The following is a 19433-nucleotide window of genomic DNA, read 5'->3' as shown; positions in this document are numbered from 1 at the left end:
GAATATCGACATGCCGCTTTTTATCGTCCCACAGATTAAACACATCTAACAAATTCTGGAGTCCTTCTGCAATTGTTTAAGCTTTCCCATATTTTAATTTGAGCGCAGTCTACCTAATTTCTATAGATTCATACTTGAGGACCACGGTGTTCATGATCCACTTCTCCACATACCTACAAAGTATCGCATGTATTGCAACTTTATCAACGTTGAATGGATGGATAGATGTTTAGACCCACAATCGATATATTATACAGTCCCACCTTGAGTTAAAAACCTACACTATCAGCAGGACTTCATTTAAAACCATTCTTTTTTGCAATTGTAATGCACAACGAACGAACGAACCAAAGAACCATACCAGCGATTCTTTCAAGCGTAATGAAAAGCTTTTCTGGTCACCGAGTTGTGGCATTGTGTGCGCGTGGGGGAATTTCCTGCATTCCAACAGATGGCTTTGGTTGGCCATAGGCACAAACCAATGTCAAATGTGTTCATTGCTAAGTTCAAATATAACAAAGAAGAGCTGCTCATGGCTGGCAAATTGTTGGCAGAACCACCACCCACACCACCACTGTCACCATGTCATGAACCTTTCCAGCTAGTCCCCTCTCATTTGGCATTGGAACTTATGCGTGTGTGTGTGGAGGGAAAGAATTACATTGCACTTGCCTGGGATTTATGTTCACAGCTAGCACTTGTTATTTATTTCTTTCTTTTCCTCCTAGCATTTCTCACCCCTACTCCCCCTTTCTATTATTTACAAACAATTTGCATAACTATTAAAATTGCATAAAACTAACACCTTTTAATAGTTGTTGTTGTTTCTTCTACTGTTTGCAAAAAAAAAAAAAACTTAATTATTATTAAATTTAATAGTTGTCATATAGGTAGTCAGTCATACATTAGGATGGATGGAAAGAACATAATTGCGACTGAAAACAGGGTAATTTTGGGGTGTGTAAAGGAAGATTGGTGAAACATTATACAATGGCTTGTTTAATAAACTACTCAGGGAAACCTGTAATAGTCAAGGGGTTTTGGATTTTTTAAGGGCTTTCTTCTAGCGAAGATAACTGGCCCGATTGTGTAAACAATTTTAATAGCAACCAAAGACGACAAAGAACATGGATTTTTAAGATTTTGGTTGCTCCTAAACCAAGGGAGACAATAGAAGTAAATTTTATTAAGGATTTTTAGAAGCAATGAAGGGAGTCAGTAACGTTGGATTTTAAGCAATTAGAATCCACTATATAGACCTCAGGTCTTTATCTAGAGAAGTTGTCATTGTAAACTAGATAAAGTCCTCTGTCTGTTCAAACCCTAATAATAAAATTCCCAGTTTGTAGGAACAGTTTTTTTCTGAAAATAAAACAAGTAAGAATGGCGTCAAGTTCGGCCGGGCTGAACTTTTTATAACCTCCACCATGAGTTGCATTGAAACAAAATGGAACAATTAGTTTCCTTTCGTTTATGAAACTACTAAATTCTGCGCTACGTCAAGGCTTATTCCTAGGAAAAGTGGAATAAGCTAACTGAAGAATATCACTTTCTTTTAAACAAGGTTTAATACCAATGAGACATCGATGTTTTCTACCCATTCAGAGTCGGAAATACCATGTTATAGCCATTCCATTTCGAAAATGCGTGCACAAACTGAAAATATTTAAAATCAAGATGTACCTTCGTAAAAACCGATGCTATATGTCCCCAACGAAGGCAACATTTCGAATTTTACATATTCCTGTAGGATAATGCGGCTAAAATCTTCAAAATACCGAAAATTGGGAGCTACAGTTGTACAGTGGGGGTTATATCAAAACGTGGACCTATACTGACAAATTTTTGGGGGAAAATTTTTTTGGTCCCAAAGAGGACAGTTTCTTCAACCCGTTGAATGAAAGACTTGCTACAATTCGAATAAAATCAAAATTCTTCAACATCAGCTTTATATGAGCATATGCTCCCATTGAAGACACGGTCGACTCAACTAGCCCAATTGCTTAATCAAAGCACTCCTCGTCACGATAACATATCAGAACAATGGCAAAGTTTTGACCACTCCATGCAAACAGCCGCAGAATCTGTAATTGGATTCAAGAGACCTCCACCAAGGAATCCATGGTATGACCAAGAGAGTCGTGCTGCTAGCGAAAATAAAAATGCTGCATATAGGGTTACTCTACAATCAGTAGCAACGTGTAGCGCACGAGACAAGTATCGGGAAACGTCGTTTCCGCAGGAAAAAGAGAGAAAAGAGTCTATTCTATCATAGTTTAGCACTATATTAAGTTAATCTTCCAATACATGTATAATTGGCCTTAAATGGCTTCCTTTGTATTGAATCCATAATTGGATTCAAGAGACCTCCACCAAGGAATCCATGGTATGACCAAGAGCCTCGTGCTGCTAGCGAAAATAAAAATGCTGCATATAGGGTTACTCTACAATCAGTAGCAACGTGTAGCGCACGAGACAAGTATCGGGAAACGTCGTTTCCGCAAGAGAGAAAAGAGCACTATATTAAGTTAATCTTCCAATACATGTATAATTGGCCTTAAATGGCTTCCTTTGTATTGAATGTAAATAAATTTAAAATTGAAATGGAAAAGCGGGAGTGTAAAAAATCGAGATGTACAGGAGCCAGAATGAAGTCCGTAAGTTCTACCAAAGAGTGAAACATCAAACTGATGGCACATCCTCATGTAGAGACCAGCAAGGTAATTTGGTAACTGATACAGATAGTGAACTCGGATATGGAGAGAAAATTTTTCCAAACTGTTTGTATCCAATAGTAGCGAAGACGACGAAGATACCACAGATCCAATCCTAGAAGATGGAATTGAATGTATACCGCCCAGCCAAGATGAAAGCAATTGACGTGCTGAAGAATATTAAGGCAGCGGGAGCCGATGGCTTACCAGCCGAGCCGTTCAAACAGCTAGTTACCACCATCTGGCAGGAAGAACGCGTACCCGACGGTTGGAACGTGAGCATCCACAAGAAGGGTGATAAGACTGTATGCTCCAATTAAGGGCGCATAAGCCTGCTTCCTATTGCATATAATACAGTATCTGGTATTTTGTGTGAGCGACTAAGCCTATGGTCAATGAAGTAATTGGACCATATCAGTGCGGCTTTAGACCGAGACAAATCCTGGAAATGACCTAAGAAATGCAAATCGACACCTACCATATTTTTGCCGATTATAAAGCAGCCTTCGACAACCCTATACGTTCAAAGGTATTTTAAGCCATCTCTGATTTTGGTATCCCCGCAAAGCTTATCCGGCTTTGTAAGATGACACTCTGTCCTCAGTTAATATAGAAAAGAACGTCTCCTAAGAGTTTCCTACCAAGAGAGGTTTCAAACAAGGAGACGGCCTGTCGTGTAATCTCTTCAACATCCTGTTGGAAAAGGTTATAAGAGATGCGAAGGTCAAAAGAAGTGGAAAAATATATACAAAAGCTTATGCCGATGACATTGACATCATGGATCGATCGGTAAAGGAAGTAACTGATACCTTTGCAAAAGACGAAAGGGAATCTACTAAAGCCGGTTTGGCAGTAAACGGTTATATAACAAGTTGATCGTATCGACTCCTTACAGGTCCACAGATCTCGCACCAACTGTGAATGTTGGTACGTACAAGTTTGAGGTAGTACAAGACTTCGTCTACCTCGGCACCGTCATAAGCATCAGGCCATGTCATAAGAATGACTGATAATGAACCCACTAAAAAGGCGTATAAATACGGCCCGCTTGGCGGTTAACGCAGACCTGGAAGGCCAAAGATTCGATAGATCGAACAAGTGAAATACGACATCAAAAAAAGTCATATCTCAGATTGGGAAAATACAGCAACAAACAGAGAGGATTGGAGAACATTTCTTAGTTCGGCTTATGGAACAAATGTTCTGTTAAAGGCCAGCTAAATAAGTAATGAAGATAAAAGCTTCAAAATACCGATAATCGGGAGGTACCATCGGGAGGTATAGTTATATGGAGCTATATAAAAACGTGGACGGATATAGCCCATTTTCAAAACCAAACATTCTAGGATATCGACTTATAACTTTATGCTGATCAAGAATACATATTCTTTTTAAGGTATCCGACGAATATTTCGATGTTTTACAAACGGAATGAAAAAGTTAACCCTTTCGGTGCTTCTTTTTTGTTTTTGATCTGAAAAATATATTTTTCCAATTTTATATATACTTAAGCCCACTATATGAATAATCAAAACTAATTTTTTAACATTTTGTTTGGAAAAGTGGTTTTTGGACACTATGCCATATGGCATAGAATGTATTTAAAGGAAAAAAAACAAAACTAAAATATTCAAGTTTTTAATTAAATTTCGTCTTATATAAGACCAGGAGGCCTTATAGAAGAGGAAGAGGACTTCTTATAGAAGAGCAGGACGTCTTCTCATAAAAGAGTAGAAGGTCCTCTCATAGAAGGGCAGGATGTCTTCTCCTGGAAGAGCAAAAGGTCGTCTCATAGAAGGACAGGATGTTTTCACATAGAAGAGCAGGACGTTTGCATATAGAAGGGCAGGAGGTCTTCTTATAGAAGAGCAGGAGGTCTTCTTATAGTAGAGCAAGAGGTCTTCTTATAGAAGAGCAGGAGGTCCTCTCCTTGAAGAGCAGGAGGTCCTCTTCTTGAAGAGCAGGACGTCTTTTCATAGAAGAGCAGGACGTTTGCATATAGAAGGGAAGGACGTCTTCTGATAGAAGAACAGGAGTCTTTTCATATAAGAGCAGGACGTTTGCATATAGAAGGGCAGGAGGTCTTCTTATAGAAGAGAAAGGGGTCTTCTTCTTGAAGAGCAGGACGTCTTTTCATAGAAGAGCAGGACGTTTGCATATAGAAGGGAAGGACGTCTTCTGATAGAAGAACAGGAGTCTTTTCATATAAGAGCAGGACGTTTGCATATAGAAGGGCAGGAGGTCTTCTTATAGAAGAGAAAGGGGTCTTCTTATACAAGAGCAGGAGGTCTGCTCATAGAAGAGCAGGACGTCTTCTCGTAGAAGAGAAGGACGTTTACATATAGAAGGGCAGGAGGTATTCTTATAGAAGAGAAGGAGCTCTTCTTATATAAGAGCAGGAGGTCTACTCATAGAAGAGCAGGACGTCTTCTCACAGAAGAGCAGGAGACCTTCTTATAAAAAACCAGATGGTCTTCTCATAGAAGAGCAGGGGCCCTTCTTATAGAAAAGCATAAGATCTTCTCATTGAAGACCAGGAGGTCTACTTATAGAAGACATGAAGGTTTGTCATAGAATATCTGGAGGTTTACTATTAGAAGATTTGGGGGTCTTCACATAGAAGGTCTTCTTATAGAATATCTGGAGGTCTTCTTTTAGAACATTTAAAGCCTTTTATAGAAGACCTAGGGTCTTCTTATAGAAAACCTAGGGTCTTCTTATAGAAAAGCTAGGGTCTTCTTATGGAAGATTTGAGGCCTTCTTATAGAAAAACTGGAGGACTTCTTATAGAAGACCTGAATGTTTTCCTATAGCAGATCTGAAGGACATCTTATAGAACACCTGAATGGCATCCTATAGAAGGGCTGGAGGTCAGCTTGTAGAAGACGTGGGGGCCATCTTATATAATATCTGGAGGAGTTATTTTAGAAAATCTGCAAGAGTTGTTATACATCATCTGGAGGTTTTCCTATGGTGGATCTGGAGGTTTTCTATACGAAGACCTGGAGTTCTTCTTATAGAAGACCTGGAGGTCTATTTATACAAGATCTGGAGGTCTTCTTGTAGAAGATCTAGGGGTTTTACAATAGAAGATCTGGGAGTCAAACAAGGTGAAACATTTCCGTTGGGAAAAATCTATGCCATATGGCATAGTATGAAATATAAAAAATCTGGCAGCTCCATTGAACTATATTTCGGATCTTTTTTTCGTTTTAATTATTAAGGCAATGATTATCTACTAAATTAAATACAAAAAGTTAACAAAAAAAATATTTTTGTTAATAAAATATATAAAATTATAAGATGGTATTTTCATGCAAATTTTAAATCGAACGAGGAGCGCTTGCTCTTTGAGACATAACAATGTATAGGGTCCACCAATCAAAAATTTTTGTCGAATTATTTTTAGATAACACTTCAGGGAAAAATACAAAATTATTAAAAAAAAAGTGCCCATAAGTATTTTGCCTTAAAACGGCCTTCAAAAACTGGTTATGCCATATGGCATAGAATCCCCGAAAGGGTTAATTATACCCTCCGTATTATGGTGGAGCATATAAAAACAACCATGAATATGAAAAAAAAAGAAAGAATTCTCCATACACACAAACATTTCCATTCAGAAGGACATTTTCATTCAAGGTTTATAGGTTTTTGACCTACAATCACATGTGTAAAATAATGAGAAGGGTAACCCTACTTTTTATGACAAGACAGTTAAAAAGAAGCCAGTGACATAAACACGCATCGTACAAGCAACGATATTAATAATAACAGTAATAAAAACGAATGCATAGAATAACATACATACATATGAATATTTCAAAGTTTCAGCCGTAACAACAGCAACAACAAATGGTAACAGGTTAAATGGAAGAGAGCTGGAATATGATTTATAATGGATCCCATCCCACACCTTTCAAATTTGATATAGGCACTCTCTATCTCTGTCTCACGCACTTTGTTTAATTTTTTTACTACAAATTGTAAACATTTTATGAAATACTAACACGAAAAGATTTAAGTAGAAAATTCTCTTTAAGTTTTTGTTTATGGTATACTTGGGATTTCAGGATGTTTTATTATCCTTTGTTTCGGTTTAATTTTTAATCAGAAGAACTTGGAAAACACAGCGAGAAAACAAACACTAGAGGTGGAGAGAAATACTATTCTCTCTCTCTCTCTCTGTCACTTGTGAATTGTTACAGAGAGATGTAACTTGAGGTTGGCAACACTGTTTTAACATTTGGCACATATTTGAAAAATTGTGTCACACTATTTACCCGCATTTCCACAAATGTCGTTATTCTTGTTGTTCTGGTTCCTTTCCTTTATCATTTAATACCCTCCTTGCAAATACATATTTTTTGCAATTTTTACTTGGAAAAAATTGAATATCTTTTCTCACACTTGTGGAAACACTTCATAGCACGCCGAACACACTTGTTAAAATATTATGATTATATAAATATAATCGAATAACAATTCGAAATCTAAACAAGTGTCTGTTTGTTTTTTTGTACTTCAATTTTTTTTTTGTTTTCTTTCTTTCTGTTATGTGAATAAACGCCGCCGCTGCTGCACGTCTTTAGTTCCCGATAACACTTTGCAAATGCAAATAACGGTAAATACACTTCTTTATTTGATATCAACAGCAGCAGCGAAAAATGGGATGTAAAGTATGAGAGCACGCCCGTCACAACAACAAATGAGACAAAACAAATGTTTGCAGATGAGGTGAATATGTCGCTCGGACGTTATGATAATAGTGCTTGTGGTGATGATGATGATGTTGACCTATCGAAAAATGCTGAAAAGGAAATAGAGAATTGAGAGAGCAAAGAAAAAAATACTACATACGAAGAAAATTAGTGAGAAAGTGGAATATTCATTGACAGTATTCAGTGTTGCCAATTTTTGTGGTTTTTTACGGCTGGGATTATAGGTATAAAACAAAGATGTTAGATAAACGCTTGAATTGGGATCTCATCCTTTCTTATTCCACAAGAAATCTCTAAAAATATTCTTAACAAATCCACGAGTATTGCTTTGAAGTTTGCCTTAAAATATTCTTTAAATAATTCACGAGTATTGCCTTGAAGTTGGCCCTAAAATTTTCTTTAAATAATCCACGAGTATTGCCTTGAAGTTGGCCCTAAAATTTTCTTTAAAAAGTCCACGAGTATTGCCTTTAAGTTGGCCCTAAATTTTTCTTTAAAAAGTCCACGAGTATTGCCTTGAAGTTTGCCATAAAATATTCGTTAAAAAATCCACGAGTATTGCCTTGAAGTTTGCCATAAAATATTCTTTAAAAAAATCCACGAGTATTGCTTTCAAGTTTGCCTTAAAATATTCTTTAAAAGGTCCACGAGTATTGCCTTGAAGTTTGCCATAAAATATTCGTTAAAAAATCCACGAGTATTGCCTTGAAGTTTGCCATAAAATATTCTTTAAAAAAATCCACGAGTATTGCTTTCAAGTTTGCCTTAAAATATTCTTTAAAAAATCCACGAGTATTGGTTTGAAGTTTTCCTTAAAACATTCTTTAAAAAATCCACGAGTATTGCCTTGAAGTTTGCCTTAAAATATTCTTTAAAAAAATCCACGAGTATTGCCTTGAGGTTTGCCTTAAAATATTCTTTAAAAAATCAACGAGTATTGCCTTGAAGTTTGCATTAAAATGTTCTTAAAAAATCCGCGAGTATTGTCTTGAAGTTTGCCTTAAAATATTCTTTAAAAAATCCACGAGTATTGTTTTGAATTTTGCCTCAAAATGTTCTTTAAAAAATTCACGAGTATTGCCTTGAAGTTTGCCTTAAAATATTCTTTAAAAAATCCACGAGTATTACCTTGAAGTGGGCCTTAAAATATTCTTTAAAAAATTCACGAGTATTCATGAGTAACATCATAAAAACCTACGTGTGGAATTAAGTATACGCATTTTGCCAAAGAAATTACCGGTGTCCATAGAACGAGATAGTGATCCGGATCGTTCAATTGAACGAGATTGCCCAACTCTACCTTAAAATATTCTTTAAAAAACCCAAGAGTATTGCCTTGAAGTTTGCCTTAAAATATTCTTTAAAAAACCCACGAGTATTGCCTTGAAGTTTGCCTTAAAATATTCTTTAAAAAACCCACGAGTATTGCCTTGAAGTTTGCCTCAAAATATTCTTAAAAAAATCCACGAGTATTGCCTTAAAGTTTGCCTTAAAATATTCTTTAAAATACCCACGAGTATTGCCTTAAAGTTTGCCTTAAAATATTCTTTAAAAAAACCCACGAGTATTGCCTTGAAGTTTGACTTAAAATATTCTTTAAAAAATCCACGAGTATTGCCTTGTAGTTTTCCTTAAAATATTCTTTAAAAATACACGAGTATTGCCTTGAAGTTTTCCTAGAAATATTCTTTAAAAAAATCCACGACTATTGCCTTGAACTTTGCCTTAAAATATTCTTTAAAAAATCCAAGATTATTGCCTTGAAGTTTGCCTTAAAATATTATTTAGAAAATCCACGAGTATTGCCTTGAACTTTGCTTTAAAATATTCTTTAAAAATACACGAGTATTGCCTTGAAGTTTGCCTCAAAATATTCTTTAAAAAATCCACGAGTATTGAGTTGAAGTTTGCCTTAAAATATTCTTTAAAAAATCCACGAGTGTTGCCTTGAAGTTTGGCGTAAAATATTCTTTAAAAAATCCACGAGTATTGTCTTAAAATTCGCTCTAAAATATTCTTTAAAAATGCACGAGTATTGCTTTGAAGTTTGTCTTAAAATATTCTTTAAAAAATCCACGCGTATTACCTTGAAGTTTGCCTTAAAATATTCTTAAAAAATTCCTTGTTCAAGCACCAGAATCAGTTAGAATGGGCCGAGAGTTCCAGCATGCATTGCAGTTGTTTAGAATCTGGCTAAACTTCACAAAACGGATCTCACTCCTCTCAGAAAAATGGCGAAAAACACAAGTGAGGCGGAAGAGAAAATGTATGTGTCTCTGCATTGGTGAAGACTGCTTTCATCTGGACATAATAGCTCATCAAATCCTGCACAAAGAAATAATCGATGTTTTGTGGTTTAGTCGACCCTTGGGTTAATTTTCATGACAAAGCGAAGATCGCGACTAGAGTTGTGCCAAAGGAACTATATGGAACTATCTAGTTCACTTCGCAGTTCCAACGGCCCACATTTTTTCTTTGAACAAACTGCGTATACTTAACAGCACACGTTATATTTCATGATGTTACTCATACGTTTTGGAACTAGTACAAGGAACTAGGAACTATATTACCCAACTCTAATCGCGACCCAGCACATGGTGCTGGAAACTAATGTATTTGGATTGGCTGCATTTGAACTACAACCCCTGTCATATGTTTGGTATTCACACTTATTTTATCGACAACAATCGTCAGAATTGATCCGCTGCAGCCGCTTGCCGTATACCTGATGCTTAATAGCCGAAAGGAGACCAAACTTCCTAGCAGAGGCGACGGCGTTAGCAAATGAGCGTAATGAGCTTCGTCATACCAACCCTAGTGAGAATGGAAGTTAACGGGTTGTCGGTGAGCATAAGCGGAACGGTGGGCATACGCGGAAAAAGTTAGATGACAGAGAAGCGAAACCAGGTCAGATAATGGTGGTTGTATGGGTTCAGATTTTCGGCTTTCATTTTTCACTTGCATAATATCATCGGTCATTAGGCTTGACTTCAACGAGAAATTATTATCGAAATGATCTTCGCCCTAATAGGCAAAATTTTAAAATAAATAAAAATCAGCTTAAGCCATGCTGGGATTTGAACCCACGTCATTGAAAGACATATGAAACAGGTGAGTGTGCCGGGAGTCGATTATCTCACTAAAGTCCTCAACCTGTCTGTCGCTAGCCATCCACATCGTTCCGGAAGTCTGAAAAATGGGCAGTAGATCTGTGTGACATCCCATCAAAACAGCGACATCCCTAGAACTGGAAATAGAACCAGAGCCAGATTATGCAGTAAAAGAACATACAAACATAAAAAATATTGTTACAAAAACAACAATTGATCCCCAGATTTTGAATACATCTAACATGTTCTGGTTTCTTTCTGGTGTCCTTCTGCCATTGTTTCAGATTTCCCATCTTCCAATTTGTGCTCGGTCAGTTGTGATTTCAAGGCTTTGAGCATATAAGAAAGCGTCTAGCAATGCATGTTGTGCTATGCTTCCTTTTGCTAGCCCCAAGGAGTATCGCAACAATCAATTATGGCTGAACTGCTAAGTGTGGACTAGAGTTGTGTAGTAGAGTTGTACAATCTAGTTCATTTGAAAGATCTAGTTCAATAGCTCAGCTCTTTAAACTGAACTAGGTCAGTAATCTAGTTCATAGTTCACTATCCAGTTCAATCATTCGGATAAAAATCGTTCTCCGGCTCTTAATCGGTCGTTTGATGAAAACGCATACATATATACACCAAATACAAACAAACAAAAGACTAATATAATTTAACTACTCGATAACAAAAATATTATATTTACACAGTTTTATTGCATTCTTAAAGAAAGATTAATTTAATTAATGCTTCATTTTGGTGGCTGGCAAAAAATCTTATGTTGTGTGTGTAGAAATTGTCATTGCGAAAAAGCTTTGTGCGTGTGTGTTTCTTTTTATGTTTTCACTTTTTTCTATCCAAAAAGGCAGATTCATTAGGTAATGGATTCGACATATTGTAATATGTTATGTCTCTATGTTTTTGTAGAAATCTTCATTTTCGGACAGCTATTCCATGTACATTGATCCAAAACGTAAACAAACTGATCACATTACGAAGGCATCCCTTAACATAGACGACGCCGTCACTTTATGTATTTGTGAACGACTTGTTGAACTAGATTGTGAATCGTTCGTTGATTGTACGGTCACCGACTGATTATAGTTCAGTGAACTATTGAACTATAATGAACTATATCGACTGATCTAGTTCATACGCTCTTTTCAATGAATCGTTCAATTGAACTAGTTCGTTCATGAACTATACAACTCTATTGTGTAGTTCCGGAACGAACTAGTTCCAAGGAACTATTCCGGACAAGGAACTATTGGAACTATATCCAGCTCTTGCGTTTATATAGTTCCTTTAGGTCATATAGTTCCTATCGTTTTTATCGTTCCTTCAATTTAACGCCTACGTCGATCTTTCGTTGTTGCTGTTTGTTCGCTGCAATTTATTTATTTTTATGTCAATTCATCCACCAAGTAATGAAAACATTTCGGTCTCGGAACTATTTGAAACGAATAAAAAAAAACAAAAAGAGCGAGAAAAGATTCGTTGAACTATTTCAGTCTCAGAACTATTTGGAACGAATAGAACGATAAAAGAGAAAGATTCGTTGCACTATTTCGGTCCCGGAACTATTTGGAATGAAAAGAAAAATGAAAGAGAATGATTCGTTGAACTATATCGATCTCGGAACTATTTGGAACTATGGAACTACTTTAAGGAACTAGTTCCTATTGGGAAAAGGAACTAGAAAGATCGATCCACTCCGGGAACTAGATTGCACAATTCTAGTGTGGACCCAGTCGCTTCCATTCTCCATTTCCGATTGGATGAGCTGTATTGGTACTAGCAGGTCTGCTGCTGAAGTAATCAATGCGGCCTTTGCTCTCGTTTTGCAGTTTGTAGTGGTTCCTATCCTCTTTGCGCATCATTTTACACCGCTTGTACTCTTCCAGAAGTTTTGTTAGTTCTCAAACTGCTTGATCAGATATGCGGCATGTTCAATACATTGTTCAACAGTTCTGTAAGCTTACATTAGGGCTTTGAATAATGACCGCTCATAAATATGATTTCTGCAAAATAACATACAAATTGGGTATCCGATATGTCCGAAATATTGCACATAGTAAAATTTCTTCCAAACGTACATTATATTAAGTTCCAATAGGGTCTATATCGTACAACTTCTTAGGGTACCTCTTTCGCAAAGATTCACCATTTTCGCTTAGGTGCAGTTTAAGGGCTATTCGAGGATTGTTTCAAATTTTCTACCGAAGGTACTGCTGGTGGTCCTGTTTACAGCGATATTATGTTTTTCGAGGGCAAGTCCATGCTACCTGATACAATGGTCCAAAAGCTCGAAATCCTACCATGACCAAATAAAAAGGCAGTGTAATTGCTTCACATATACTACTACTACTACTGTTTATTGCCGAGACCGGACGACGTGTCTTAAGACACCACTTATAGAGAAGTTTTACATGGCCGAAAAAATCAGGAAATGTCAACAACATAACTCTCAGAGGTATTTTTCCACCGATGAAAATTTAATGTTGCCTGTGGCCTGGGAATCAAACCCGGGCTCTCGGCTTGCAAAGCAGGTGTGCATACCATTGCACAGCGAGCGGTTGCACCCATTTTCATTTTTACGAAAATATTTTGTTCTTGTTGTTGTAGCAGCATAAAAACCTACATACATAGAAGCATAGGTTTGAGATACTGGGTTGGCAGCCACTGGCCGAAACACTATGGTTCCGGGTCAATCCGGTACGAAAGAACCCGCTGCCGTGGGATTGCAAAAATATTTTGTTGTCTGATTCTCTTTGGTGCATTCCTCGCAACTAAAACTTTAGACATCAGCAAAAAACTAAGGCCTGAACCCGATTCCTGTGTAACCTTTCTACATAAATGCACCCTGGTTCGTCCCAAATGCTTACAATTCGTCAAACGGCAACTCTGGCTGGAATGAAGAAGATGACCTACAGAAAAAAAAGTATTTCGAAAATCGCTCTGAACATGAAACAAAAGAGAATACAACAACTACTGCTGGTAGATACCAGAGTTACAAACAGGTTGAACTGACTTGACTTTATTGGCTATTAGGTCGGCTGTGTGTGGCTGTCCGTCCGTCCGTCGTAACAATTTGGCAATAGAACGTACGTGAAAAATAGAGAGAATCAGAGAGATAATATTTGACAATAAAAACAACAACTAGGGTTGGTTATTATTCAACTTCACTGTCACTTTGAACGTTGGGCGCCACCATTCATTATTGTTGGTTCGTTACTAGCTGCGATGCGCATACCTTCTTTCATCTAACAAATATGACTTAATGTAAAGGTATTTTTTTTATTTTGGTTGTTGTTGGCTTTGCAGAAAACAGGTGGGGGTTAGACGACACTGAAACAGCAACAAGAAGAATATCAGGAACAAGCAACAGTGCGCTGTGGCTTAGAATAACCTGCAACACTTTTCCATCGCACGATACGAGAAAAAAACAACACAACAAGTCGACAAAAGGAAACCCACCCCTCTAGAGAAATAGCGAACCAGCCGTCTGTCCAAACGACCCATAATCAAAAAGAAAAACTTGCGCATAATTTTTTTTAGACAACCAACCAACACATAATCAAAAAGCTCCTTTACCCACATACACCCGCCACCCGCACGCACTTCAGTAGTCGTTCACTCAAGAAGAATAGCCTAGTTTTGAGTGACATACATACCCATGTAGAGGACTTTGTTTTCGTTTTTCTGCAGTTTTTAAAGGAATTTAAAACTTACTTTTTTCTATTCTTTCAACAAGAATTTCAAATATTTGTTGCTGTCCTTAGTCTAAATTTTATTTATTGTTGTTGTATGTAGATTTTTTATTTCACAGCAATGTTTAAAAAACTAATCCATCACAGCACTACTTTTCTTTGCAAAATTTTCTTCACTTTTTTCGTTTCGTTTTATTTTTCAGAGAAAACGAAAAAACAAAATTTTTATTCTCTATTTTTAAAATCGGGAACAATTATTTTTAAATAAATTTTCAAATAAACTCGCGCACTTGTTATTTTTTGTTTGTCTTTTTTTCTTAATTTTTTCGAAGCGATGTATCGACCACCGACCTAACGAACAGCGCGAGAACCGCTAACGTTTTGCATGCGTGTGGGGGCTAGCTACTACAGAGCTGTTGGTTGTACTACTCAACTTTGGTGCGATTCAATTGCAAAGAGAACCCCACCAAAAACAATGCTCAGTACTCTCCAAGCAATTATTCTCATTACCATGAGTGCGCGTCTCAATGATTTTTGCAAAACAGAGTACATTTTCGTATGACTATTTTTAGCGCCGCCGCCGTAGTCGTTACCAAACTCTGAATGACAGACAGACGGGCTGGTTAGTTGGTTGGTGGTTGGAATATATTTAACACGTGTTGCCAGATTTGTTGTTTATTTAATGACAGATGACTGGTTGTTTAGTTGCCTGGCTAATAATAAAAAGGACAATGATGTTGATGACAATTGTAATGCGACAGCTAATTTCCAAAAGTGACATGAATTTGACACGCCTGGGCGAGGTGCAATGAGGAAGTAACAAGTGAAAATGGGTTAAGGTCGCCCAAGGATTTTAACTTTAGTGGTCACTTTGAACGTAGTGTATTATCAAGTAAGAAAGGTGTTAATTTAAATGAAACAATTAGTTTCCTTTCGTTTATGACTTATGCTTGGTTTACATTTACGAAATCCACTCGATTTCAACTGTCAAATCCATAGGTTATCTATGGATTTCATCATCTGGATTTCATTTGACGTTTGAGCTATGGAATTGACAGTTGAAATCGAGTGGATTTCGTAAATGTAAACTTAGCAGAAGACTAAATACCAAATATCAGCAATTTCGGTAAAACAATCTGGCTAACCTTCGAAATACCGAAATTAGGGAGGTACCGTTCCATGGGGGCTATATCAAAACGTCAATTTATACCAACAAATTTCTGGCGGAAAGAAGACTAAATATCAAATTTCCGATATTTCAGTAAGATAATGCGCCTAAAACCTTCAAAATACCGAAAATCAAGAGGGGGATATAGGAAGACGTGGACTTATACTGATAATGCTCCTCTGGAATATTTTATTACCTTATGGAAGGCTAAATAACAAATGTCAGTCATTTCGGTGTGATATTGACGTCATAACCTTTAGAATTACGAAAATCGGGAGGTACCGTTCTATGGGGGCTATATCAAAACGACGAATTTCAGTCGACGCATTTCGTAGACTAAATGCAGAGTTTCAGCCATTTCGGTGGGTTGTTGGGGCCACAACCTTCGAAATACCGAAAATCGGGAGGTACCATTCTATAGGGGCTATATGAAGGCGTGGACCTATACCTACAAAATTCAGGTGGTAAGTTTTATACCCCCAACGAAGACTAAATACCAAATTTCAGCCATTTCGGTGGAATATTGAAGCCACAGCCTTCAAAATACCGAAAATCGGGAGGTTCCGTTCTATGGGGGCTATACGAAGGCGTCGACCTATACCTACAAATTTCAGGCGGTAAGTTTTGTACCCCCAACGAAGACTATGTACCACATTTCAGCCATTTCCGTGGAATATTGAGGCTTAAACCTTCAAAATACCGAAAATCGGGAGCTGCCGTTCTATGGGGGCTATATTAAGGCGTAGACTTATACCTACAAATTTAAGGTGGTCAGTTTTGTTCCCCCTAGTGAAGACTAAATACCAAATTACAGCCATTTTGGTGGAATATTGAGGCCATAACCTTCAAAATACCGAAAATTGAGAGGTACCGTTCTATGGGGGCTATATGAAGGCGTGGACCTATAATGACGAATTTCAGTCGGAACGGTTTTTACCTCTAACGTAGACTAAATACCGTATTTCAGCCAATTCGGTGGGTTGTTGGGGCCACAACCTTCAAAATACCAAAAATCGGGTTGTACCGTTCTATGGGGGCTATATGAAGGCGTGGGTCTACACCAACAAAATTCTGGGGGGAATGTTTTATACCCTCAACGAAGACTAAGTACCAAATTTCAGTGTTGGCAGTGTGATAATGAGGCTAAAACCTTCAAAATACCGAATACCTCCCGGTTCTATGGGAGCTATACCAACCATCCTAGGGGTAATAGAAACTTCTATACCTAATTACAAAGCTCTATCTTAAAAAGTTAGTCGGTTACTCCAGCGGCTAACGTGCAGGTGCCACGACCATCCACCCATCTAAGCGAAAGAGGACAATGGAAGCAACTGTGTTCACGCTTACCAGTTCAGCGACACCTGATTGTTCCAAAAGTACCACGGAATCATCTGCAGTATCAAGAAGCAAAAGCGAGCATAATCCATCAAACGCGTTCTTATAAGCTCAAAGCTGTCGTCCCAGAAAGAAGCAACGGTGTGCCACCAACTTTCCGTTGAGGGCATTGAAATCCCAACTCCACGTCAGTCAGGAATCCTCATGGCTATCTACGAGGAAGATTCTCGGGTGAAGGAGTACGCGTTCTGATCAAAAAATAACCATTATTTTCAAATTTCGTGGGTTACGTACATACATATGATCGATTTTCGCATTTTTTCTGTTATGTTGGTACAGCCATTTTGGATTCTTAGTTTGTTTTTGACCGAAAATGCACATAGTTCGGTCAAATGTGAAGGTTTTGCTCAGTGGTCGTACGATCAAAAAGGAATACTACTATGAAGTTATGCGATGTTTGCTATAATCAATTCACCAGAAATGTACAGAATTGTGAAAATACCAATCATGGATTTCGCACTATGATAACGCACCAACTCACTTCTCGATGCTTGTGCGAGAGTTTTTTCCCAAAATTAAGACCGTTATCATGCCTCAACCACTGAATTCACCGGGCTTGGCCCCGCCGACTTGTTCCTCTTCACAAAACAGAAGACACCGAGGAGATAAAAGAAACTTCGAAACACAGCTGTTGGCTATACCAAAAAACGCGTTTTCGATGATTGGAAAAACCCCGGTTATAAGTGTATTATATCTGAGGGATATTAAGGCCTGGGTACATAAGCTGCCTCGCCTGGTTGCCTTGCTTTTCTGCTTCATTTCTGACATAACAGAAATAAAAGACTATAGAAGGCAGAGCCAATTTTGAACTATGTTGCCCTTTTCTATTTTATTCTTTATCAGAAGCAAGCAAGGCAAGCGTACTCAGCCCTTTAAGGTCTGCGTACACAAGCTGCTCTGTCTGATTGTCTTGCTTTCCTGCTTCATTTTTGACATAATAAAAATAAAAGAATAAAGAAGGCCGAAGAAATTTCAAACTGGGTTGCCCTTTTCTTTTTTATTCTTTTATCAGAAGTAAGCAAGGCAATCAGGCAAGGTAGCTTATGTACGCAGGCCTTTACTTTGAAGGGGCTGCTTACCTTGCTTTCCTGCTTTATTTCTGAGATAACATAAAATAAAATAATAAAGAAGACCGAGCAAATTTCGAACTGGGTTGCCCTTTTCTTCCTTATTAATTTATTTTTATTACTGCTAAACCTAAATATCGACGGGACGTACACAAATAGTTCACCAACCTACCAAAACAACGCTCTCTGATCGTCCGTATTACCCAAATACGTTGAGTCCCAAATCACATATAACCTTGCTTATGAAGGTTTATTTGAAATATAAGCAATGGAATTGACATTTGAAACCCAGTGGGTTTGTTAAATCCGGTTATATATAAACGTACTATTACAAAAAGTAAACGCTCGACGTATTTCGGTAGTTCTTATAAGAATACATGTGTTCTACTTTTTTCACCACACACGCCCTGGGTATACGTCCGTATATATGTAGGTATAGGCCTTATGCCAGAAATGAAGCAGAGTAGCAAACCTGCTTGCCTTGCTTGCTTCTTATAAAAGAATAAAAAAGAAAAGGGGCAACCCAGTTCAAAATTTGCTAGTCCTTCTTTATTATTTTATTTTTATTATGTCAGAAATGAAGCAGGAAAGCAAGGCAAGCAGGCGAGGCTACTTACCTTGCTTGCTTCTGATAAAAGAATAAAAAAGAAAAGGGTAACCCAGTTCAAAATTTGCTAGTCCTTCTTTATTCTTTTATTTTTATTATGTCAGAAATGAAGCAGGAAAGCAAGGCAAGCAGGCGAGGCTGCTTATGTACCCAGGCCTTTAAGGCGTCCACTCACCTATCAGTCTTCCCGACAGCATTTGTGATAGTATGTGTAAATTTTCGAAAATTTGAGAACGTATGTATGTGATTTTTTCATGACTGATGAAAATCAAAATAGTTTTGATTTCAAAATGAACCCCCATCAGTCTGCGTGAATTGTGTTTATTTTCAAATTGTCAATATATATAGTTTTCAAAAACAAATAATAATGTTTGTGAAGGAACAAAGAAAAATTTAAAATTAATTCATTTTTGGAGGAAAATTTCAAGATTTCGAGAATTGACTGAAGGCTTTGCCACACACTTGTCATGCACACACATACAAAACGGTTCATCAGCCCGACAGCATGACTGATAGGTGAGTGGAGCCCTTTAAAGGCTCCACTAGTTAGAAATTTGCTCGGCCTTCTTTATTGTTTTATGTTTATTATGTCAGAAAACAAGCAAGCAGGCGAGGCAGCTTATGTACCCAGGCCTTAAGATAAATAAATACTTTTTTGAAACTATTTAAAATAGCGTTTATTTTGAATCTTTAGAAATAAAGATGGCTGCGCTTCAAATGAAAGATGGGAACGGTCAAACAATAGCAGAGGGATCGAGCACACAATCCTCTGAAGAATTTATTATGAACAACATCGATAAAATATATTTTGTGGGCGCAGATAACGAAATCATATATAAAAAGCGAAAGCTCCTGGAGATGTTAAATATTATAGCTACAAATTTCTTTTGTTCAGAGACTCATAATGAAATTTGATTTGGAACTTTTCTTTTTTTGATACAATCCCCAAAAAGTGAGGT

At 37.4% G+C, this 19433-nt stretch overlaps 1 protein-coding gene across 10 annotated transcripts in view; it reads right to left on the bottom strand.

Moving 5' to 3' along the window:
* Positions 1-19433, bottom strand: part of LOC141397516 (serine/threonine-protein phosphatase 2B catalytic subunit 3-like) — a 106050-nt gene that overhangs the window by 58218 nt on the left and 28399 nt on the right. For 2 of the 10 annotated variants that reach the window (XM_073973898.1, XM_073973899.1), the window contains exon 1: positions 6725-7429. The exons of 2 other annotated variants lie outside the window; for them this stretch is intronic. The gene's annotated coding sequence lies outside the window, so the exon portion shown is untranslated. Of the gene's footprint in view, positions 1-6525; positions 7514-14259; positions 14850-19433 lie in introns of those variants that run through there. 6 more of the 10 variants (XM_073973897.1, XM_073973902.1, XM_073973890.1 and 3 more) reach the window with 5 other exon arrangements.

This window comes from Musca autumnalis, unplaced genomic scaffold, assembly GCF_047663935.1.
Source record: "Musca autumnalis isolate F117 unplaced genomic scaffold, ASM4766393v1 scaffold_3, whole genome shotgun sequence".
Lineage (NCBI taxonomy): Eukaryota > Metazoa > Arthropoda > Insecta > Diptera > Muscidae > Musca > Musca autumnalis.
This window is presented reverse-complemented; position numbering and strand designations above follow the sequence as displayed.